The following is a 24,591-nucleotide window of genomic DNA, read 5'->3' on the forward strand; positions in this document are numbered from 1 at the left end:
TGGATTATAAATCTTACAGAAATAGATAAAAGAAGATATTAAGAAGGTATAATACATAATAAGATATAATAAATAAAATAGATAAAAGAAGATAATTTTAATAGATAAAACGATTTTCATATCCCCTCAGCTAAACAAAAAAATAGGAATTTAAAGAAATAAAATGTTTTGCTTTCTAACCACTTTCAAAAATTATTTGAAGCTCCCAGCTAAAGTAAAACAAACTGTTAACAGGCAGTGAAGGGCTGGAATACTTAAAACTGAAGGGATCTAAACAAGATAAATAGGAGGCATAAGGGAATGGCACAGCAGCTCATTAGGAACGGTTCAGAGAACAATCTTATCAGTGTAAAAATGTTCTCCCTCCGTTTTAAGAAAGCATTCATTTAATAGGAAAATTAATGCAGAGCCTTGACTAAATTAAGCCTGGAGCCTTTCAGCAGGGATAGAACAAACTTGTTGCATGTTTGATTTCCAATTTATGCCCCAGACAAGTCTAGAAATAACAGAATTTTGATTCATGTTTAAAATCCCTCCGTTCTCTCCCTGCACGAGCCACGTGTGCCTGGGGTGGCTCCCGGACCTTGGGCTGCCTCCTGCCTGGCACGGCAGCTCCGTGCCCAATCCTGTGCCCAGGGCCACTGCTCCGGCTGCAGGGTGAGCTGCTGCCCATCCCAGCTCCTGCTGTCCAGGGGCAGAGGACCGAGAGCGACACATCCCTAAATCCAGCCCAGCAGAGTTTGGGATGTCCCAGAACAGCCCTGGCCGGCCCATTCAGCACCCCCTGTGCTGCTGTGGGTCTGCAGTGCCCATGGGAATTGTGAGCATCCCAAAGAAGATGGGGAGCTGGGAATTCACACTGGTTGAGGGAGGGGATTGTCCCGCTCTGCTGTGCCCTGGGGTGTCCTCCCCTGCAATATTGGGGCAGTTTTGGGCACCACAGACTCCCAGGGGAGACTCCTCAGGGCAGTGGGCGCAGCACCAAGGCTGCCAGAGCTCCAGGAGGGTTTGGATGATCCTCTGGGGTACAGGGGGTGACCCTGGGGGATAATCCTGTGCAGGGCTGAGGATTGGACTGGATGATCCTTGTGGGTCCCTCCCAGCTCAGCACATTCTGGGATCTTCCTTGGTGTTGCCACCATTTTCTCCCAGAAAGGCACATGGTGGAGCTCTTGGGGTGTCCCGTGCAGGGCCAGGAGTTGGACTCAGTGACCCCCCTTCCAGCTCAGAATATTCTATGGAAGGCCTTGATTGGCTTTGTTTACTTTGAGTAAAAAGTGGAATTTTGCAGTTTGTCATTTTTGGACACTAAAGCATTTTTTAACAATCTACCATCTGTTTGGTTTGGTGTTTTTTTTTTTTACCTGAAATACCTGCACCCACTTTAAATTGAAAACTCAAACATTTCATTTTCTTTTTTAAATATGGGCTTTTGCAGGAGTGATGGGAGAGATTCCAAGGGGTTTGTGAGTTGGGTTTTCATTTAGATAAGCTGCCCATGGCCCGAAAGGTGATTGAAGCTTATCCCCACCATCACCTCAGCTCCACAGCCAGGGTTGGGACATCTCATAAAGAGCATCAGCAAGTCTAAATCTTGTACTCCCAGGGCATGGGAAACAGGGAAAATTATCTGCCATGTCAGAACCTTCAAACATGCAGTAATTCCATAACCATTAAGTTCCTCCAGAGCATTTATCATAATAGATATTGTGCCATTTCATCCCACAAAACCCGTGAGGAAAGCAAAGCAGGCTGCACAGAATCCCTAAGGAATAACAAACTCAAAAAATAAACATATTATTCTCTCCTGAAAGTTATTAATCCTATTTTAATCCAAAATGGCTTTAACAATAATATTTCCCCAACCTCCTTCTTTCAGTGAAAGCTGCTACAATTGACAAACATACCAGAATTTGATCCAGAATTAATTAAAGAAAAAGTGACAGGAAACAGTATAACTCAATCACTGCACTTCATGAACAACCCATAAAGGAGCCAAACTCTTTAGCTCTCTGTGTATTGCCATTAAAAAGAAGAATGATACATTTATTACACTAATTCTCTGAATTACTTGAGGAACTTACCCATCTCTCAAACAATATTTAACCCCGGTTTGCAAGGACAGAGCACCATAAAGGCTGAAAGAAGAAGAAGAAAAATAAACCCCCCTGAAAGTCTCCTTTCTTTGTAGCTAATGGATGGGTTTAGAGCACTTTTCCAATCACAACAATTCTGTGAATCTGCTCTAAGACTTTCTTTTCCATCGTCAGAGAAATCTGTTATTGAGTGTGCTGATAACTGAGAAATTAAAATGATATCTAACCTTGTCAGAATCCAGTGAGTTTGCCAGCAATCACATCTGCTCCTTTTCTGTCAGTCCTCAGGTCCATCCTGCTCCCTCTGGATCTGGTGACCTGACACCCAAACTTCCCAGGAGCAAGGAGTTGGAGTGACAGTGCAGATAAATGGGGTGGGAGCCCAGCACAGCACCCAGGGGGATCCCACCGATGCCTGTTTGCAACTCAGACAGCTCCAACCTGCTCCAAGGGCTCAAGATAAGACAGGTCCAGCAGGGTCTGGCCAGGTGGGGGGACAACCTGCCTAATGGAAAGATAATTAGCAATATTCATTTCCTGGGGCATGCAAACCATAGGCATAAACAGTTCCAGGTGTCCCCATATTTCCAATTTCTTTGGAAATGACTGGTTCCAAAAGGACCTGAAGAACCATTGTAAAATTTTGTTCCAGTCACAAAAAATATGAGTTTGATGGCCAGATGTGCCCAGTAAGAATGAAATAAATCTCTAAAAGCATAAATGCCTTTTCAGTTTATTTTTGCCCATCCCAGCATGACACTAATCAAAGCCCAACTCTGAATGACACTTTATTGTCAATTAATAATTATTATTGTTATTTTAATATGAAAGAAAGGCATTTTCTTATTTGTGGGGATTTATTGCCAATGTCTCACCTCAGGAAACTGTAGGTTTTCTGGGAGTTAAATCGTCTTTTAGGGTTGTGCTTTGACTGTCATTAGTTCTGGACAGCCCAGACTTCTCTAACATAGTTTTTATCCATCAAAAAATGCCCAGAATTCTTCTTAGCCACAACTCACAGGAGAGCTGGCACTTGCAAAGCTGATGCAGAATATCCCTAATCACAGGATTAACAGTGGGCACCTAATCAGCTGCAGGAATATCAATGCAGTGAGGGGGAATCCAGCTGTGTCCATTCAGGAATCATTTAAATAAAAATTGTACAGATTTTCCTTAAAGAGCCATTAACAGCACTACAGAGCTGAGATGGAAACTGTTCCATTTCCAGGCACATCGTGTTCAATGGGCAAAATTAGCTGGGAAAACAGCAAGGATTAAGGAACAATCCAAACACCTGCAACGTGAACAGCTCATAAAAATCAATTATTCTATAACCACTGATTAATATAATCTAGTTCAAGCTTTGGGATACCTTCAGTCTAATAATGCTGGAAACCATGAGGAAAAAAAAAAAACACATGAGAAAAGAGTTATCTTCAAGTACACAGCCCAAATTTATCCAAATATTTGAAATTGAGAACTCTGGTGAGTAGGTTCCAGACACCTGGAACTTCAGTCTTACAGCCCTGATTCTAATTGTGCTGCGAAATTATATTAATCCTTGTTAAGTGGAAAACTTCCTCTTCCTTTGAGCAGCAGTTTTTTGTCCCCTTGCATTTCCAGCCCTGGTTCCCCACGTCCCTTCATTCAAGCAGTGCACAAAATGGGCAGTTTTGTGGTGCTGAAGTCCAGCACCAAACCTGCTGCACTGAGCCGAGCCCAGTGCTCAAAGGAGGAAGGTAAAAATAAATATGCAGAGCCCTGGTTGGAAAGAAACTGGTGAGGCAGACAATAAACACATAATAAATCCCAAAGCTGTTTGACAAGCTGGAAGAAAGTAAGTTAATGTTCTGTAAAAGGTACACATTTATTGCTGGATTATCATCAGTCTTCTGGATCACAGCACAAAGATTATGGAGAACAAACAGATGTAATTTGGGGAGGCAGTTTGTGTTCCACCCCGTGGTTTATCCTGCTCCTGCTTTTTTGGCCGGGGAATCTGTGCAACCAGGGCAGGTGAAGATTCATGAGTGACCACAGAATGTTGCCATTTCCTTTAAAAGCCATGGAAATTCCGAGGAATTGGAGGAAATTAAATTTCCTAAAAGTCATTTGATTTTTTTCTGTTTGCATGTAAAAATACCTCCTGCTGAGGCCTTTCTTAAACGAAGATAAATTTAGAATTATTTGACACAGCTCATGCTGATTTCTGTGGCCATTTTGTTAGAAATCCTTTGTTATTGGTTTTTTAATATGAAACAAAGATATTTCCTTATTTATGATGGTTTATTGTTTATTTCTCACTTAGGAAATCCTAGGTTTTCTGGCACTTAAACTCCCAGTGCTACAGCTGAAGGCTTGATTTGTTTTACAATGCACTTTAGAGAGACCTTGGGCTTCAAACCAAACTGTACATAACAACATCTACATAAATACCACCTTTTACCTGCTAAATCAATGAAAATCCTTCTTCAATTGGTTAGAGATGAGCTCTTTTGACCAAAAACCCCTTCAAAATACTGCACATTTCTATTTATCCAGTGAATTTACACTCCTCCCCAGAGGAGACCTGTCCTTGCTCCTTGGCTTTGTCATTCCCTGGAAGACAAGTACATTTAGAATCATGGAATGGTTTGGGTTGGAAGGGACCTTAAAACTCATCCAATCCCACATCCCTGCCCTGGGCAGGGACACTTCCCACTATCCCAGGTTGCTCCAAGCCCCGTCCAAGCTGGACTTTCTCAGCAGCCCTTGGAGCTCAGGGATGGAGGAGGAGCTGGGGAACAAGGAGTTCTCACTGCTGCTCTCTCTGGATGTCTGCTTCCATCTCCAAACAGGCTCTGGAGGAGATTTCTGCACTTCCCATTGCACGTGAGGAAACTGCTTCATCCTGCTGATTCCTGGAAATGCAGCTGGAAGAGGAGACAGGAAGTTTCCCAGGAAAACAGAGCAGCTGTCAGAGGTGATAATTAAAAGAAATCTCCCCCAGAATCTTTTTGCATGAGTGCAGGACCACGTAGACTGCTGTGAAATCGTTACCTTAACTCACAATTACTGGCCTTTTGTGAGTCTCTTGTGGTGCTGGCTGTTGCCCTGACACTTTTGAGTTATAGAAGGTCACCAATAGTTTATGGAAATAGCTTCTGTAGCCACAATATAGTATTTAGAATTCCTGCTGAACAGGTGGCCTTCACATAGGAGTCAGTTGGGAAGAAAACACTGTTTTTACCAAAAAGTTACAAGGCAACTCCACCTCTTTTCACATCCAGTGTGGCTGATTTCTTACTATCCAGCTCTAACATTTCTTTCTCACAGAAGGTCCCTCTGCTCAGTTAAATCCCAGCAATCACATTTTCTCCTCTGATGCATTTTTTATTCTGCAGTTTTTATTTTCTGGTGCAAGTCATTACTTTTAATCCACTCATTTGAAAAGTTTTAGGTTTGGTTACATCATAAGTAGTTAATGGGAGGTGATGTTTTAATGCCACCATTTACCATTTATTCCCACTGCAATGACATGTCTCTGTCTATTTTTTTGCAAGATGGGCAGTTACCGGGGAAAAAAAGCTGCAAATGCAGGACAAACTGACTTGAGAGGGCAATGAAATTCCTCCAGTCATTACTCTTAATTAAACATGACACAAATTAGAGGCAGAGTTCCAGCTACTGCATCTCCTGGGCTAAGTCAGGGAGTTAAACCTTTGCCTGCATTCCCAAAGTTCCAAAGAAATACATAAATTTAAACCAAATATGACAATGTTTTCACCAAGAGGAGTCAGCTGCCTTTATATGGAGAAAGAAATGCTTTTATTTCTCTTGCTTTCCCTGTCCTTTGAAGCCAGTTTTCCCTCATAATGCTCCTCTACGGAACGACTGAACTGGGAAAATAATTTCAACTTTTTTTTTTCCCAGCTTTCTCCTGCTCCTCTTTGAAAATGGCATCCCTTAAAACAAAGCCTTTCAGCACAACCTCAAAGGAAGAGACAGGGGGAGGCTGGTTTTAAATCTTTTTTTGAAAGGCAGAGATTTTGAAGCTATTGATTTTTGATCATTTTGTCCTTCATCCCGGGCTTTTTGTCACGGACATCAAACGGGGTGGCTGTGCCTTCTGCTCCTGTTAACTGGAGTCTGGGCAAGTTTCTGTCATCTTCTGAAACCTGCAGAGCGAGAAGGAAAATCAGGATAAAATTTACCCCAGAATCTTCCATCCTAAAAACATTAATTTTCAGCCAAATCTTACAGAGAGTTGCAAGAGTTAATATGAGAGGATTCTTAAGGTGTTTTGTATGGAGAATTCTTCAATTTGTTAGATAATCATTAAATCCATGAGAAAATACAAGTTAAGCAATATTTCTTTCAATGGGTATTTCGTGAAGAGAAAGTGTCCAAAATAAAATAAATTTGGAAATATTTTCACTGCATATATCTTTTTTCCCTTCCATTAATGGAAAGAATTCAGACCTGAACATAAACTTTTAGTCACAGTTTGCTTCCATGTGTATTTTTAAAACCAGGTTGGATGAATATTAATAATAATGAACTTGAAATTTAACCCCTTTCTTGTGACCAATGGAAATCACCTTATAAAGGAAAGATGTTCCTAATTTATGATGGGGAAACTGAGAAGCAAAGCCTTTCTTGTTGTTCCCTGCAGGCAGTGGAGACACTGCCCTCAGACCTGGGGGTCTCCAGATCCATTCCACGTCCTCCAGGCTTTGAGACTCTCAGGTTTGGGTTTTATAGCATGAACATTTTCCAAAATAATTCAAAATCTGTGCAACTGCCTGCAAGGACAACTTCCCTGGAGCCAGCCAACCACACATCCATCCCTTCCACAAAGGAACATCCACAATTCTGCTCCAGCCCTTTCACCCCTGCAGCAAAGGGGGAAAGGAAAAGACACAAAGGAGGTTGCAAAAAGCTCAGTGACCTGCAACTTTTGATTGTATGCAACCGTGGAATGATTTGGGTTGAAAGGGAGCTTAAAGCTCATCCCATTCCACCCCCTGCCGTGGGCAGGGACACCTCCCACTAGCCCAGGTGGCTCCAAGCCCCGTCCAACCTGGCCTTGGACACTTCCAGGGATGGAGGTGCTGTTAACTCTCAATATTTCCTTCCTACTGCAGGGATTTAGTTCTGCCTATAAAAGGCCTCTCTTGCTTCCAAGTCCAAACAGAGAATGAACAAAACCACCCCAGAAGATCAGCACAGGGACCGATGGACACCACAGCAGGGCCATGTGGCTGCCAGCACTGCCTTGCACCAGCTCATCCAAGGGATGCTGCTCTACAGGCAGAACTGCTTGGGAAGCTGGCAGGATGCACAGAAATGCTTTGAATCCACCCCAACTGGCACAAATAAGGGGAGCACAAAACAGCAGCTCAGTGGAATCAGAGCAGGACTGGACTGGAGTGAGAGCGGAGTCGGGATTTCACCATGGAAGTAATGAAAGCCAGGCTGGGGATGCTCTGAGTGCAGTGCCCAGAGGATCCATTACTCCCCCAAATGAAGCACCAATTTGGAAGCTCACACAGCCTGAAGAAGAGCAAAGCAATTCTCGAAACTCGGTTTAAACAAGCTCAAATCTGTCCTGTGCGTGGTGCCAATTCCTGCTTACACATTCCTGTGCTGCACAAAGGCAAATAAGAGCAAAATCTGGCCCCAAAATTGCCAGCAGCTCTCTGAATACTAACTTAGGCTTTCAAAATATCCAAGTACGTACAAAAGCATAGCTCAGATCTGAAAAACAACCAGAATTGGCTTTCAAACGTCTGCACTCTCTTTCCTCTCCCTCTTCCAGGCAGACCATGGATCCTCCATATGGCCAATGCTGCACCACCAGAGGAATAACTCAGTTTTACCTGTGCTGGTGCCAGGACTCCCCCTAGCCATGCCCTCTAGCACAGGCTGTGGTGTGGATCGTGGTGTCCTCCATCCAGAAGCTCCTCAGATGTTCAGTAGTTTCCCCGGGAAGCAGCTCCTGGCTTTGGGAGAAGTTTGAAAAATTATGGGGTTTGCTGTATCTTGGAAAAGGCCTTTTTAGAGTCATTCCGGGCTGGCTAACAGAGCCAAAACACTCAGGGCCATGTTTGCAGGGCTGGAGTTGCCCTGGAGGAGGCAGTGGCTGGCAGGGGGGAGCACTGCAGGTGGTGGGAGCAGCTGGGGGAGCCCCTGCCAGGCTGGCTCAGGGGGCAGTGCTGGGGTGGGAATGCTGCTGGACACAGGGAGGGCGAGTCAGGGAATCAGAGAACCTTCTCAGCTGGAAGGGACCCACAAGGATCACGAGTCCAACTCCTGGCCCTGCCCAGGACACCCCAACAATCCCACCAGGAGCCTGAGACCCTTGTCCAAACAACATCCTAACACCTGGAGTGTCCATCAAACACCACCAGAATTCCTGCAGCTCCCAATCCATTTAACACTGACTGCAGTGTGATAAACAACCTTAGGATAGAACAGGGATATCCACAGAGATGTGACCCCCGAGCACCTGCTATGCACAAACTCTGCATGGAAGTTTGGGCAGGATGGAACTGGTGGCCTCTCAAACAGGCTCAGAGTGGTTGCATCACTCAGTTACTGAAGTCATTTTAGTCTTGGAGACCTGGTCAACCCCACAATTTATTTTACTACCAATATAGAATATTTTGCTTTCCACAAGTAGCACACAGAGTCCTGCTAAGAACTTGGGATCACAGTAAAATATTTTACATAGACAAAATGTGTACTGTGCCATTCACATTTTAAAATTCAGAATTTTGATGGGCAAGCCTCATTTTTCAGGGACAACTGCTTCAAAGAAAAAGGTTGGTTTACAGACTTCTAATTTTTTTTTTACTATTATTATTGTTGTTATTTTGTACAGGTCTTATCCCTTAGCACTTTGTATCAGCAGTTATTTTAATTAAACTTCCCAAATACTCATTTCATGATTTTCATTAAATTCAATTCTTTCACTGAACCAGTGCCAGCTCATGCTTTTAAAAAATTGATGAGCACCTCTTTGAGATTTGTACACTAGGCAGGAGCCGTGCAGCAGCCTTAGGATTGTTCAGTCCTAACACAAACACTGACAAAAATTCATTAGCTCATTACAGCAAGCAAAATTTCCAGGAATGTTATCATACAGGATAGTAACCTGCAAGGCAATTAACCAGCAATTAATTACTTGAAAATATAATCACTTGACCACTTGAGAATGGGTTGACTGCTTACTTTGAATATTAAACAAAGAATAATGCTTTGAATCAGCATGAGGCAGCTCCAGGAAACCCTTTTAAACAGGCACCAGTTCCTCAGACTGGTGTTACTGGGCACGTGGTCCTTCACTGAGACAAGATAAAAATTACTCTTCCCAGTTTTATTGAGAATTCAGGGTCACAGCAGTGCCCACGTGCAGTGTGCTGTGCAAATAAAACCCCAGCCCTGCCCCACTGCTTTGGCGTGGGAGTGCCAGGATTCCTGTCTGCAGACAGACCTTCGTGGCTGGAGTTAACCCAGTTATATCTTATTCTGTCTCCCTGGCTCTGCACATGTTGCTGCTTATGAGTGAAGGAGCATTGACTTCAGCAGTGAGATAAATTTTAGGGCCCATTTGAAAGCTCTGGAACATGTACATGATGCACATTAACAAATACATCATATATCTTACCACTATAGCTCTTCTCTCCCTGCTTATTTTGCATTTCATTTTCTTCAGTGAATCAAGTGGAGGCAGAATATTCAATCTCCGGAGCGAGCAAATGTCCTGTGGAGTAAAATATACACTTTTAGATGAACTTGTTCTCTCTAGACTAGTTCCTCCATAGGCAAACAAACCACAGGGAAATTCAAATTCCATTTTGGCTGGGGTGTGAAGCCCTGAGAAGGGAGCAGGAGGATTCTCCCCGACCTCTGGAGCTCACGTCTCCCGCGGCTCTGCCGGGCGGGAGAGGGGAGACATAAATTCTCTGCTCAGGCCACTTGGCAGAACTAATCTCTTTTAATCTGCTCTCTTTATGGCACCTCTCTGGGTTGACAGAACCCCGATTTATGGACTGTCAGGAAGGTCCACAAGGCCAATATCTTTCTTCAGGAGTTCACTTCCTTCAGCGGCAGCGAGTGGCGAGGGAGGGAATTCAAACCCAGCATTTCCCTGGCTCAGAGCTGCAGTGTTACTGTTACACCAACAGTGTTATCCTAAAGCAATAAAAACGTACATGTAGATGGCAAAGTAATGACAAACTAGGACACTGCTTTGTTCAAGTGATGCTCACAGCATGGAAAGTTACACGTGGAAGTGCATCTTTTCCCTAGGGAGGTGCTTGTCCCCCAGGACCAGTGACCCCGTGGCAGACCCAGGGACCTGTTCTGCTTCATTTTCTATAAAACTAATTAGAATTATTCCCATGTGACCTCATTCAGCACCCTCCCCCAATCCAGGGTGAAAGGAAAAGACACATCCCAGGTCTTTGTGGCTGTTTAACTGATTAGTCCCAGGGCTCCAACTTTATTGATTCCTCCCCAGTGTGATCTCCAGGGAAGAACTGTGGGCTCTTTGTGGAGCAGTTACATTTAGAGACTGAAAAAGAGCCCTTGAAGATTCAGAGGATAAAAATAATTACCTTTGATGCTGAAAATCTGTTTCTTTTTTCACCAAATCTGGCAATGCTGCACCAAAATAATTAGTTAAGGAAAATATTATTTATATAAAATTAGTACTTAAATGTCTTCAATAAGATATTCATTAGCATAATATTGTGAAGGGAAATAGTTAAATATTAACTGATTTGGCACAAACAGATAAAACCCAACAACTGTCCTGACCTGAAGGGAGCCTACAAGAAAAACAGAGAGAGAAATTTTACAAGAGCGTGGAGAGACAGGACAAGGGGGAAAGGCTTCAAACTGAAGGAGAGCAGGGATAGATGGGATATTGGGAAGGAATTCTCCCCTATAAGGATGGGGAGGCCCTGGCCCAGGTTGCCCAGAGAAGCTGTGGCTGCCCCATCCCTGGAAGTGTCCAAGGCCAGGTTGGAGCAACCTGGGCTAGTGGAAGGTGTCCCTGCCCATGACAGGGAGTGGCACTGGATGGGCTTTGAGGTGCCTTCCAATTCAAGCCAGTCTGGGATTCTGTGACTTCACAGGCTGAAGTTTCAACCAGACCAAGGGATTCCTCCAAGGTCGCACACAAAGGAAGAGGCAAAACCAGCACCAATATTTTCTGGACCAATTCAGTGCTTTTAACCACGAGCTCATCCTTCCTCTCCCAATTCCCTGAACTACCCTCTCGGAGTCATGGCAGGACAGAGGCTGGGCTGTAAATGCAGTTACACCACGTTTTCCATCTCACCCAAAGGATTTCTTTGAATTAAGCCGAATAAAGCTGTTCACACGCACACAGTACCTGCAGGACTGGTCCCTGAACGAGAAATATTCTCAAACACACATCCTGCAAGGAGAAAAGCATTTGGATCCCTCTTTTCTCCTGCACATAAACCATAACCACAAGACAAAAGCTCTGCAGAGCCTCGGCGGGGCTCGCAGGCGACAACGATCTGTTTTGCTCTGCCGGCTCCAAAATGGTTTTCTTGATGAAACTCCCGAGTCCGCCGGAGACTGAGACACAGATGGATGAGCTGAGCATATGATAAACCTGCTGCATGAGTTTGTAGTTAATTGCCCATCATCTTTTTTGTCTCCCCATAAAAAATTTCACGCCCACCTTGCCCGGCAAAGGTAACCCAGGTGTCACAAACCATTTGTCTCCTCGCTGCGTTGCCCGATCGCTCTCGTTGCTCGGTGCTGTGGAGACAGGACAAATTTGCTGAGCCTTTTTACAGATGAAGCACACTGCATCTTTCATCAAGTGATCTCCATCCCCTAATGAGAAGAAACACCTTCCAGAGCCATTTGCATAGTAATATCTTTATTTCTAAACCAATAAGCAGGCTGTGACTCTCGGGGCCATTAGTCAGCACAGAGACACTACATTTACATGAGCCAAGTGTGGAGAGAAGCCAAGAAGCCACATCCTCTTCCCATGGGCAGGGAGGGGACTTGGGCTGAGCAGGAGGAGGGGCTGAGGGTCTCAGTACAAGAACCATTACATGGATGGGGAGCCCATGAAAGAAGCATCATTGGAGTCCTGTGCAGGGTCAGGAGTTGGACTTGATCCTGTGAGTCCTTCCAACTCAGGATATTCATGGAATCACAGAATGGTTTGGGTTGGATGGACCTTAAAGCCCATCCAGTGCCACCCCCTGCCATGGGCAGGGACACCTTCCACCAGCCCAGGTTGCTCCAAGCCCTGTCCAACCTGGTCTTGGACACTTCCAGGGATCCAGGGGTAGCCACAGCTTCTCTGGGCAACCTGTGCCAGGGCCTCTCCACCCTCACAGGAAAGAATTTCTTCCCAATATCCCATCTAAACTTACTCTCTGTCAGTTTTAAGCCATTCCCCCTTGTCCTGTCACCACAGGCTCTTGTAAAAATTCCCTCTCTGTCTTTCTTGGATTTCTCCATTCTTTCTTGAATCCTTGTCTATGATTCTGTGTCCTCTCCCTGCCTTCACAGCTCCTCTTGGGAAAACAGCCCCTGTCTCCTGCAGGAACCAGGTTCAGGGGTGGTGGTTGGGCTCGAGAACAGGAGCTGACACTGCAGATACCATCAGTGCTCCTCAAGCCTGTTTAGCACCAGAGCTCTTCTCTCTCTCTTATTTTTACTGGGGGACAAAATATTGCAGGAAGGGGTCATTTCAGGGCAGCACAGCCTCACTGGGAGCAGTAAGAGAGACAAAACACTGTCTAAACACCACAATTCTGAACCTGCCTTCAAAAAAATCTCCTGATTTTTTCCTTGGATGCCACGGTGCAGAAAGGCTCCTCTTCCCTGCCACAGCTCCAAGGCAAACGGTGTCACTGTGCTGGGGCGTTGGGCCTCTCCCTGCCTTTCCAACGCCTCTGCTCATCTGAGCCCAGTGAGTCTGGTGGGCAGCACCCCTTGAACAGAGGAGAAAGGAAAAAAAAGTCCTCCTTGCGCTGAGTCACTTGAAAGCAAATTGAAACCTCTTCTCCACCCAAGTGGTGCAGCCTAACAGGCCTCTGGAAACCACCAAAACATTCAGCGATGGCAGAGCTTCCCCAGGAAACAGCTTTTCTTCAGCAATCAGCCTCTCCGAGCAGGAACGAGCAAAGTCTAATGGGCAGTTAAAGGAATCAGTCCCGATTTCCCTGGTGTGCTTTACAGTTCATGGCCCTGATTTACAGAACTTAAATCTTCAGCAAATAGATTTTTTCCTGTTCCTCTCAGGGCACAGATCCACCTCCTCCCCACAGATCCACCTCCTCCCCACGGCTCCCCTGCAGGGCCCAGCAGAGAGGAGGGAGCTGCCAACACAGCTCTCACGGCTCTTCAAAAGCTGCTGGGAACAAGCAGGACTCTGCTGATCACCTCGTTTTGGAATTTGCTGAATATAAGCAGAAATGGCTCCGAGAAGAGGAACAAACTCTTCCAGCAGTCCCTGTGTAGCCCACGCTGAGGCACCACCAACACCACTCCTAACTGAGGTGGGACTTGTGTTTATTGTACTGAGACCTATATTTATTAATTTAGTTATATTGGTGGCTCTCCAGAGGGAACCACACAGAAAGCCTTCACCTGGCCTAACTAAGTTTATATTTTTTATATCTGTGTGTGCAGACGTGTTTGTTTGATTTTGGTCATTTATTTATGGGTTTGTGTCCTTACATCTCTCAGCACATTAAAATGTCATCAATTTGCAATGCCTGTTTGAAATGTCACCTCTTTTTTTAGCCTAAAATGTGGTTTGGTACTGTGAAGATATAAAATAATATTATCTCAAGATATAAATGATATTTATCTAAGAGGGTGACTATTACAAGCACTTGATAAGTGATGGAATTATTAAAACCAGTCCTGCCTTGATATAAGGTCGAGAATTGAAATAATCCTGTTAGCAAGGGAATAGGAAACATCTCTCTCTCTCAGTTCCTGTGGAGGTGCTTTAGAGATGCCCATTTTTCCCCATGGAATTAGGAGGAGCTGTTCCACATGATCTGTTTTCCTTTCTGACCGCATTAAAACAAACATTCCACGGAAGGATTTTGTTCCCCATCTCTTTCAAAAGGCTGCCACCACCTGGGGGATTGGTTTTAATACAAGGCTCGGGTCTGTGTTTGGCAAATAAATGTTCCTGGAGCAGCAGCTCGGGCTCTGTGAGGAGGTGCCACTGCAGCTCAGCCAGGAGCTGTCTGTGGGACCACACCAGGAATTCTGACACGGCAACACCTCCGTGCCACAGGGGCTGGATTGATTTCCCCTTTAAAAATCTGCACTTCCTGCAAAACATGTGGTTTATCCATTTGTGTTATAAACACTTCTCTGTATTTCAAACTCTGTAATTTAAACATGAGCAGGCAACTTGCTTGACCCCCTCCAGTATCAGGTAGGGTGTCACTGCAGGGCCCTGAGCCTGGGATTTTTCTTTTCTTTCTACAGTGCCACTGGATTTTACCAACGAGAATATTCCAATCCAAGATTTTATTTGCCTCATAAATTCAAAGTTTCCTTTAACAGCCAATATGGAACTTGTGAGAACTCCTACTCTAGAATACAGAAGACAATAAAAGTAATAAATTAAATGTATTCAGCCCATCTTACCTTGGTCTGGCTCTACCAGCTCCCTTGAAAGCCTGACACCATTGAAATGTACCCTCCACTGCAGTCAAGGGGGGGAAAAAGCAGAGAAAACAAGTGAAAAAGGTACTAGTCAGCCACAAGAAATTACCTGAGTGTGCACAGCTCCATCCTGACTTCCAGCAGCTTGGAAGGAGAATTATAAATTACCTTGGCTGCAAAATATCCCGACGATGTTCCCTCATCCACACAAACATTGACAACAGAGCAGCAACCGCGTCTCTTGGCACCAAGAGAACTAAAAGGGAAAGAGTGAAAGGAGAAGTTATTACATTTTGGATTTTATCATTAGCAGCAGCAGGTTTGAAAGGATGCTGGGAACAATTGCCTGCCACCTTCCCCTTCCCCAGCCTTCAGAACTGGAAAACATTCCGGGCGGTGCCGAGCGCTGGGAAGCGACCGGAGCTGAAATGAGGTTTTATCTTCAGTGAGGGTTTATTTCACTCCCCATAAAGTAAAAGGCAGCACAGTTTAGAAATAATGTATTCACAGCCCTGACTATTATGGGCAAGCCATTATTTTTATTGCTGGCTGTGTAAAGGATATTTCATGTTTAGGTAACACCGGTGTTCCAAAATAAATAAGGAGGCGGATGCAGCAGAAAATCCTCCTTGGTGCAAAATACACACACAATTATGTGCTAAGCACTGGAGGAGTACATTGTACCTGCCCACAGAAGTTTTATAACTGTGAGAATAATCCCTCATTTGCATGTGCAATTACTGCAATTGCATATGCAATTACAGCCACTGGTTTTCCAATGAGCTCAAAGGAAAAAAATAAAATACCCATTTCTCTTCGCTGTAATAAAAATGTGATTTGCATACACAGAAAGAAAAACTGTGCTTTCTGGGATGTGAAATTAGACCACCTTGGGGTATATTTTGCTTTTCTTGAATGAAGTATAAGCATTTCTGTGATATTAAAAAAGGTTGGAGCTGTTTGATAGCTGGAGACTTCACAGTAATTTCTTCTCTTGGGCCACTATAATTACTGTGCACTATTCCATTGTCATCAGAGATATTATTTTACATTTGCAATTAATAGGACATAGTCTTGAGGCCAGATTCCTTAAAGCTTTATTTTTCTCTCTAATAACTTAGATCATTAGGAATCACATTTATTCAATTTCTCAGAAACGTGCAAATAAGAGAATTCCAAATTCCAATCTAGAATTCTATTTTCAGAATTGCCAGCATCTGCTCTTTCTAATAACCACAGGTGGGAGGAAATCCCATAATCTCCTCATCACCAATTTTAACTTGTGAAATGAGAGCATCTGAAAGTGCAGCAACAACCAGAAAAATATTAAAACGGTGCCCTGGATTTTTGGAGTGTCCGGAGCATTTCCAGGATTTTCAGATCTAATTTTCCCAGTTTAGAAATATAAAGTTCTGCTTATTTTCTTCCCTGCTGCCACATAAACACCGTGATTTTCCCTGTGCTGAAGTGGAAATTTGGCCATCAGCAGAGAAATATTTCAGTGAAATATTTACAAGCCCCTCATGTTTGTTCACACTGAAGGTGTGCACAGGACGAGGGGAGTTGGATGGTGCAGTTCCACCCCAGCATTAGAAAACCCTTTATTTTGGGCTGAAACCATCACCAATTGATGCTCAACAGGCCAGAGCATGTGAAGGCAGCACGTTCAGATGTGGCCAAGCCACCTGATCCTGGACATCCACAAAGAATTTCCATCAGAGGATGTTGAAACTTCTGTCCAGGTCATGCTCCCACACCTGCAGCCCTACAGAGATGAAAGTCTACCTCTAACCCCAGATTAAATTCTAAATGTTAGGAAGGAAAATTAATTTTCTCTTCTTTGATAGATGAATATTTCACCTGGAGGAACCAGAGGCTGCTCTCACTTGAGCAAAATAGCAACAAAACCAACCCAGCACTTGCTTGGCTTTTCCCTTCCTCAGAAAGAGAGGGAGAAAAACTACTGTGTAAGGTAAGAGCAGGCTGTATGTACCATCTGTATGACAGCTAAATTCAAATTCCTGGTGGATTAGATCACCCAAGCAAGAAAATGCAGGTTCTGTCTGACGCCTCTAGTTAAGAAAATAAGGTAGTTTAGCTTTGACAGATGCTTACAGGCTTTTGCACTTTTTAGACAAAGAAATGTTAATTAAAATGGCTTCAAGAGCTGACTCCTGCAAAAACCTAGGAAAGCTTATATACTTGTTATTTCAGTGCAAGAATTAAACAAATACATCTGTCACTGAAGAATAAAAAATGAAAACATTTAACTTACGTTAATTGTTCATTTTCAGCCTCTTTAAAAGCAACCCGGTCCCTGGCTGAGGGATCTCCTTGTCTGCCAATGGTCCTGAGGAGCAAAAATCAGGTTCTACACAAGAAAATGGGGTACAACTTGAGATATCTTTGAAAGCAATCATTTCTCTTTGTGATAATCTCCATTCTTGTCTCCAGTCACATTTTGTTTCATGTGTAAATATGTGTGGAACAGAACACAGGACTGAGGTTTCAAACCTAAAGAGAAAATGTTATAAATAAAGACCTTAACAGAATAAACAAATGAAGAAGGAAAGGGCTTTAATTTGTATTTGCCAATTCTGGAAACAATTGCTGTGGGATGGATGTCTGGCTCTTCCGTCAGGGAGAGTTTGCTATTAATTTCTCAGCCTGAGAACAATTCTCCACTTAGCAAACAGCTCTGAGGTATTGAATGTGTAACATCACTTCTACAGTCCCACATCCAGACAAGAGCAGCAGGACCACTGGGTGTTTTCTCAGGAGGAGACAAAAATATGAGTGCCAACAGCCAACCATTAGAAGCATTTAATCACCTGAAATTAATGAAGACTTTAATGCACAATAGTCCTCTCCTTTATTTTCATTTGCCCAACCCTCCTCTCCCCTTTTTCCTTGGAGTCATCAGCTGTTCTCACCCAAACACTGCAGTCCCACACCAAGTCTGTTTGAACCACTAAAACAAATGGGTTAATTGTGCTTTAGTTGGTTCCCCAATGTCAAGATGCTTCAAAGGCAGAAGCTCTAGAAACCATTTAGAGCTCTGGGACAAAAATAAGGTGGTTCTTATCTCATTTTAAATGAGCAGCAGTATAGAAAGGAGATATTTAATCAAATAACAAGGCTTCTCTAGACATTAAACCTTTTGCTTTGAGCAAATTAACTGGATAAAGTTATGATTAAAACCTCTTCAAACAGATCATTTGGGCTTTCCACTGTCCACAGAGCAGTTACAAGCATGTAACTTTGTGGTTTCAAACAACACAACCCTTTGATATCCAACCTACTCTCCAATTTTAATGTTCCTCTCCTAGAACAAGTATCAGTATTTTTTCCCCTTTGAAAGTGTTACTGTTCAAGGCCCTGATTCAGAGGAGACACTTAGAGATGTGTTTAAACATATTCTTAGCTAAAAACATGTTTCCATTGAAATTTGCATTATTTTCTAAAATTTCAAAATATATCCATGCCCAGACCATCCAACCCATGGCCTGAACCACGGGTCAGCCTTGGCCTCTTCAAAGGGCAGCTGGAGTCCAGTTAAACCTTAAAATCCCCTCCTTTTGGGGTGAGGGTGGCACTCACCAGCACTTTAAATTTCCATATTTTTAATTAGGACTCTGCTGGTTCTTTCGTGAAACTTTGGAACTGGTGGGAAAGTTCTGGAGGAGGCAGCGGGTGAGGGCAGAGCTGAGTCAGCACCTCAGCCTGGCAGCACAGCCTGGCAGCACAGCAGCTGCAGCAGCAATTCCCTGGAGGAAGGAGCTGCTTCGGGAGGAGAGCAGGTGCTGCTGGATGCAGGCCTGGCCAGCAGATGCCCAGTTTGCCTCCAGGGCTGTTCCCAAAGAAAGGAACCCAGCAAAGCTTAGGCTTGGATACCACCTGTCCTCTCCAGAGGGAACGTGTGCTGGGGAGGAGCTGAACCCAGGACCACACATTTCATCTGGGACATCTGCTCTGCTCCCTGAGGATGAGGAGCCTGACCAAGGCAGCCTGGACCTGATCCCTAAACTCTTTGCACAGTTCCCATCACTCCAGCACAGCTTGTGTTCAAAATAAATCCAAAGTCACCTCGTGGCGAACTCAGACCCACTGTGGTACAACTGGACTGACACATAAAACCAAACATTCCATAGAATCCCTGAGGCTGGAAAAGCCCTCCCAGCCTGTGGATCCCCCTGTGCCCCATCCCCACCTTGTCCCCCAGCCCAGAGCACTGAGTGCCACGGCCAGGCCTTCCTGGGACACCTCCAGGGGTGGGCACTCCAAACCTCCCTGGGCAGCCCCTGCCAGTGCCTGACCACCCTTTTGGTGAAAAATTTCTACCAAAGGATCCCTACTGCATCACCCTCATTACAGCAGCTGTTAACAGAGGTTTCAAATCAGCATTATTGTATTATTTCACGTTGTGTTTGAGGTTCTATGCAGAATATTGTTCTAAAACACACCCTGAGAACAGTGACAGCATCAGTGTCATCCCAGGGCAGGCAGGGGAACTCACATAAGATGATTTGTGCAGAAAAAGTCCAGTGAGAAGTGACATTTATATTTGCCTTGTCAGAGCTCAAACAAAGCTCTCAGAGTGTTCCCCACCATCCCACTGACAGTGAACAAGAACCAACAACCATCACTCCAAACTGCTGCAGAGCAGGAGACTGGGGGATTTAGCAGTGGCTTCCCATCCTTGCTGGGATCACACTCACACTCCCAGTCCACCCAGAGGAACACTCCAGCTGCTGCTCTCCTGGAGCCAGGGCTGAGCCACTCCTGCCTGCTGATTCTGCAGGAAAAAGGAAGAATTATTGGGTATTTGTACTGAGCTGCTGCCCACAGAGCTGAAGATAAATCAAAGTGGGAACAATAAGCAGAGGAAAGAGGTCACTGGAGAATGTCCAGAATGGGCTGAGAAAGGCAGGAGTTGGGCTGGAAATGCAAGAGGGGAATTTTTCATGATTGTAAGACCAGCACCTCCAGCAACTCTCTTCTGTTTCATATTTAAAATTTTTCTTCCCAGGACAAGGGGGCCTTTCCCAACCTCTGTAGAAATTATTTCCATTTGACAATTATTAAAAACAATATGGAATTTTGGAAACTTTCTTGCATCATCTCTACATCTGTTTTCCCATTTCACTGCTTATCACACAAAAACCAAGACAGAAGTCAACTGTGTATTTAAGTTTAAATGAACTTCAGTCCTCCCAGGGGAGCACTGGGATTTTTTCCTTTAGACCCTTTACATTAAAAATGAAATTGCCTTTTTTTTCCTCACTTGCAAGGTTAGTTTTTTGAGGGAGAGAGAAAGAAACACCACGTGTAAGTTAAATGTTTTCAGTAACTTGAGGAAAAGTAACTAAAGAAACTGAAACAAACAAACAAACAAAGAACAACAAACCTGGTAGATCTTGCTCAGAAACAACCTAGAAAATCAAGAGTTCAGTATTAAATGTACAGCACTGAAGAGCTCATATTTAAACACAAACCAGGTGGAATATTTATGACTCCATGAACCAAACTCTTTGAGGATGAAACTTATTTCTTACTCAGCTTCAGCAGCTCTAAATGAAGTAACATTTGGGGTTATACAAAACATTTGTAAAAAGGAATGAATTTTAAATGCTATGCATTAAGAAATTAAGTTGACCAATCCCTTTTCTTGCCCTCAGCCTTCCAGGTTCTCTTACTGAAAACCAGATTTCCATTAATAAAACAAATTTATTTCACTCTGCCCTTTGAGCAAGAAAAAAAGCTCTGTGAAACTTCCAGCTGTGCCTTTGAGATATTGCTGCTCTCCCCCTATTTCTTGGCAACTTCTCCCTCATTAACATGCATATTTTAATAGTATTGCTGAGGTCAGAGTGGCTCGGTGTCACTGCTGACTGGCTGCTTTGCAGAGCTTTTGTGAGCACTGCAATAGTAAACCCCACTTGGAGGTTTTTCAGCGCACGTTTTTGATCCTCAGGGCTCCTCTAGGTCATCACTGAGCACAAAAAAACTGAGCTCAGGGCTCAGACTGATTGTCAAAAATAAAGAGCATCAGAAAGAACTGAAGAGGCATCAGACGAGTCTCAGGGAGCCACTGAAAGGGAGGGTCAGACCCATTTCTCACTTCTGAGCCCGTTACCTTGGTCTGCACATGGCAGGTGCTGCTCTAATGACCCCAATCAACTCTCCATCTTCCTCAGGGCCTGACAGTCAGCTCAGACAGAGCTGTGGATGAACAGGAAGGGGACAAAGTGACAAGTTTCTCATAATTTCTGCTTATTTCTTCTATGCAGAGCAGTGGAAACAAAATCTGATTATTTGCTCTGCAGCCCTAAGTGGCAAAGGTGGACAAACAGTCAAACCCCCTCCTTCCTGAACTCTCTCCTCACCAGCTGTCTCATAATTCTCCAGGAAAATCCAAAAAAAATTATGAAAATTGCTTCTCCTACCACAACACGAGGAAAACTCCAAGCCTGTGTTGTCCCATCCAACAGTAGTGAGAATTTTAACATCCAAAACTAAGTCATGAAAGAAAAGGGAAAGGAAGAATCATCTGAGCTTACTTAGGTCAGTATTTGCTTTTTTGGCTTAGAACAAGAGTTATTGCCAACAAAAACTCACACTCTGACAGCCAAGGCCACGACAATCTGCAGGACAAAGCAAGGAGACACAGACTGAAGTTTTCTAAAATATTGTGATGGGAGCCCGGATGAAACCTCTGGTCCTGCCTTTGTCCCACAGTTTGTTTCTATCAGCACAGAGCTCTGAGCACACAAAGAGTGAGGCAAAGTCCTGTCAAACCCATTTCCCCTCTGCAGCTGAGGGGTTTGTGGCTGTTTCTCTTGGTTTGAAGGCAGACCCTGAGCTGTGTTAGTTCAGCCCAACCACCCTGTGACCTTCACTGTCGAGCTCACGCACTCCTGACACCTGTAGGACAGCCATCTCCCAGAAACTTCTCCCAGACAGAGAGATCAGAACCCCCCCAGGTTTTTAATTTGCCTCTTTATGTCAGTGCATTGCTGCTTTCCCTCCTTTAACTTGGCCCTTTACCCAGCACACTCCCTGTGCCTCGGCAGCGCTGCCCAGTTCACTGAACACCCAAAAACTCCTCCTGGTTCACTGTGATTTGCAACTCCACAAAACATATGCAAATGAAATTAGTGCTGGCAAAAATAATTACAGTTGCTCATGGGAGGATGAATAACTAAAGCCTGCCCTGCTTATGGTGAGGTTTAATTCTGTTGCAGGCACTAAAGGAAGAAGTTAATTCTGCGTTCATGTTGTGTGTGGCAGGTGATGTGTCACGTGAATGCAGGTAATTAGTTAATTGTGGAGGGAAGCAGAGATACACCCACATGTCTTGTAAAGATACAAAGAGAATCATGGACTCAGAGAATGGTTTGGGTTGCAAGGGGCCTTAAAGACCATCTAGTCCCAACCCCGTTCTATGCACAGGGAATCTTCCACTAGAACAGGTTGCTCAGGTTACATATCACAAATAAATAAATACATCACCAAAGACTGATCATTACCTGTGGATGATCCATAATTCCATAATACCTTTTTCTGGATACACAAAACCCCCTGCTATTCATCATTTGAAAGTGGATAGGATTGACTTATTGCTACAAGGTGTAATAACATTGTATGAACTGTCCCCTCAGGCTACGAGGATTTAATAAAAGAACAACCACCTTTTTATACAGCGTTCGTGGGAACAAATCCAATTCAGTGCTGTGAATACCTCCCTCATCAGGGGATCACTTGCTCTGCTCTGGCCTCCTGTGAGAGACTGCAGTGGCTTGAACATTGCTAAAATCACTGCAAAGGGGGGAGCTGGACAGGAGGGACACACCACAAAAATGCAGGAACTCATCGACAATATCAGCCAGGAGCTGGGAACCCAAACCAGTAGGATACTTCCCTCCAAGCCCATTAGGATATTCCTCCTTTGGAGGAGCCTGGGGTGGGGAAGCCCTTCCATCAAATCCTTCCTTCCTTGGCACCGTGACATTGGGCAGGACCCCCGTCCCGTCCCATCCCATCCCATCCCATCCCATCCCACTCCTCACTGCAGTGGTGCCAGTCCCTGTTGATACCAGTCTGAAGATGATCATTAACCTGCCAAAAAAAAAAAAAAGGGGAGGGAAAGTATTTGGGGGATCTGAGCCCTTCCCAGCTGAAATCCCTTGGAAATGGGAACGTCATTCTGTGGCTGTTTCCAAGCCTTTATGAGCTGGATTAGCTCCCTGGAAGCTGGGGGACAACAGCTGTCTTTCATTTAGGATTAGCATAAAAATCAATCAAGCACCCTTATGGAGCCAGCAAACTGAAACTGTGAGAGCTCCAAGGAAAACAAACTCCAGGTGGAAAATATGAGATTTTTATGGAGCCAGAGAACACAAATCCAGGTTGGACGGTACCTGCTGGAGACATGTGCTCACATTTGTTTGAAATCTCCAGTTTAGTGGTTATTCTGGAACTGAAATGAGGCAAAGCTGATGCTATCTAATTAACTTGTAACTTGATTTTGAATTGCTGTACACTTCTAAACATGTAAAGCTCTCCAGTGTTTCAGCAGCAATCATATTTACCACACCAAGCTGCTTTTCTGCTGCTGGGTTTTATGTGATTTCTTCTGGAAAAACACACTTTATTAGTGTCTAGGACATCTCATTAAAGCCCACAAAAAGGGGGCTCAGAAACATCCTGAATAAATGCACACTGAGCGTTTCAGAGTCATTTCAAATCATTGATTTGGGCTTTTCTTTATGGTCAGTGCCATAGTTGAAATAAAGGGAAAAATATCATCAATAATCCAGTAATAACTAAGTTTATTAGTATGTAAAGCAGCCAGCTGGATGCCAATTAACAAGATAAAGTTATACAGGCAGATTCCAGTGTCGAAGTAGTACATGAAAAATACTATATTATTATATGAAACGGCATATTTTTATGTTAAAAATTATCAGGGTCTCTAAATGGCTGTGACGTTCTCTGGCTGCATTTGTTCTATTTTATTGTAAAGCTACAGAAATCAGAACATTTTCTTTGAAATGGAGGGAAAACCCTTCAGTGAAGGTCACAAAATCACAGCCAACATGACACTTCTCTAAAATTGTTTTAAACTTGCACTGACTGCTACAAGTCACCCAAGGTTTCTACACTTACAGCTGCCAAAAATTACATGAAGGTCTGCTAAGATGTTTTATGTCACCTCCAGAGTGTCAGGTTCCATTGGAACATTACTCCATAGGAAAAGCAAGAGAAAATCCCTTCCCATAATATTATAACTTCTCATTTTCCCCCATAGGTAAATTCAAAATAATCAATAAGGCCCAAGACTGTAGTTTTATTATTCCAACACCTTGGATAGTACCTTGGTAGGTACCTTGGATCACCACAGGAAAATCCATTTTAATATCAGAACCAGTGTGTCCCACAAAAATCCTTATTTGCTGCCACAACACTGTTGTTAATTTATTGTTTGTGTGTCAGTCACACAGAGATGTTCATCTATTGCCACAGGAAGCAGAGCACTGCAGAACCTACTTAATTTATAAGCATTCAAATGGGCTCTTGTTTGGTTCTTGTACAGCTCCCTTAGTTCATACTGGGATAGCTGTGACTGATTCACACCCCACGTTCAGATAATCAGCTGTTAACCCCCAGGAAAGGATATATAGCATTTAGACCAACCAACATTTCATATTAACTCCTTTTCCTGCCTTTATCTTTTCTCTAAAACTGATTAAATTTAGTATTTCTTCTTCTACCTTTCTCATTTAAATACTTCTTAAACGGCAATTCTTTTTCATAA

At 43.8% G+C, this 24,591-nt stretch overlaps 1 long non-coding RNA gene across 1 annotated transcript; it reads right to left on the bottom strand.

The window, feature by feature from the left end:
* Window positions 1–5,680: 5,680 nt before the first annotated feature.
* On the bottom strand, window positions 5,681–13,622 carry LOC108503253. Its single transcript, XR_001876776.1, has 5 exons — window positions 13,527–13,622; window positions 10,700–10,745; window positions 9,748–9,843; window positions 7,958–8,080; window positions 5,681–6,253 (listed from the first exon to the last, which is right to left on the bottom strand). It is a non-coding gene; the product is annotated as an uncharacterized LOC108503253 (long non-coding RNA).
* Between the last annotated feature and the right edge of the window lie 10,969 nt (window positions 13,623–24,591).

This window comes from Lepidothrix coronata, unplaced genomic scaffold, assembly GCF_001604755.1.
Source record: "Lepidothrix coronata isolate B3197 unplaced genomic scaffold, Lepidothrix_coronata-1.0 Scaffold134, whole genome shotgun sequence".
In the NCBI taxonomy this organism is placed as follows: Eukaryota; Metazoa; Chordata; class Aves; order Passeriformes; family Pipridae; genus Lepidothrix; species Lepidothrix coronata.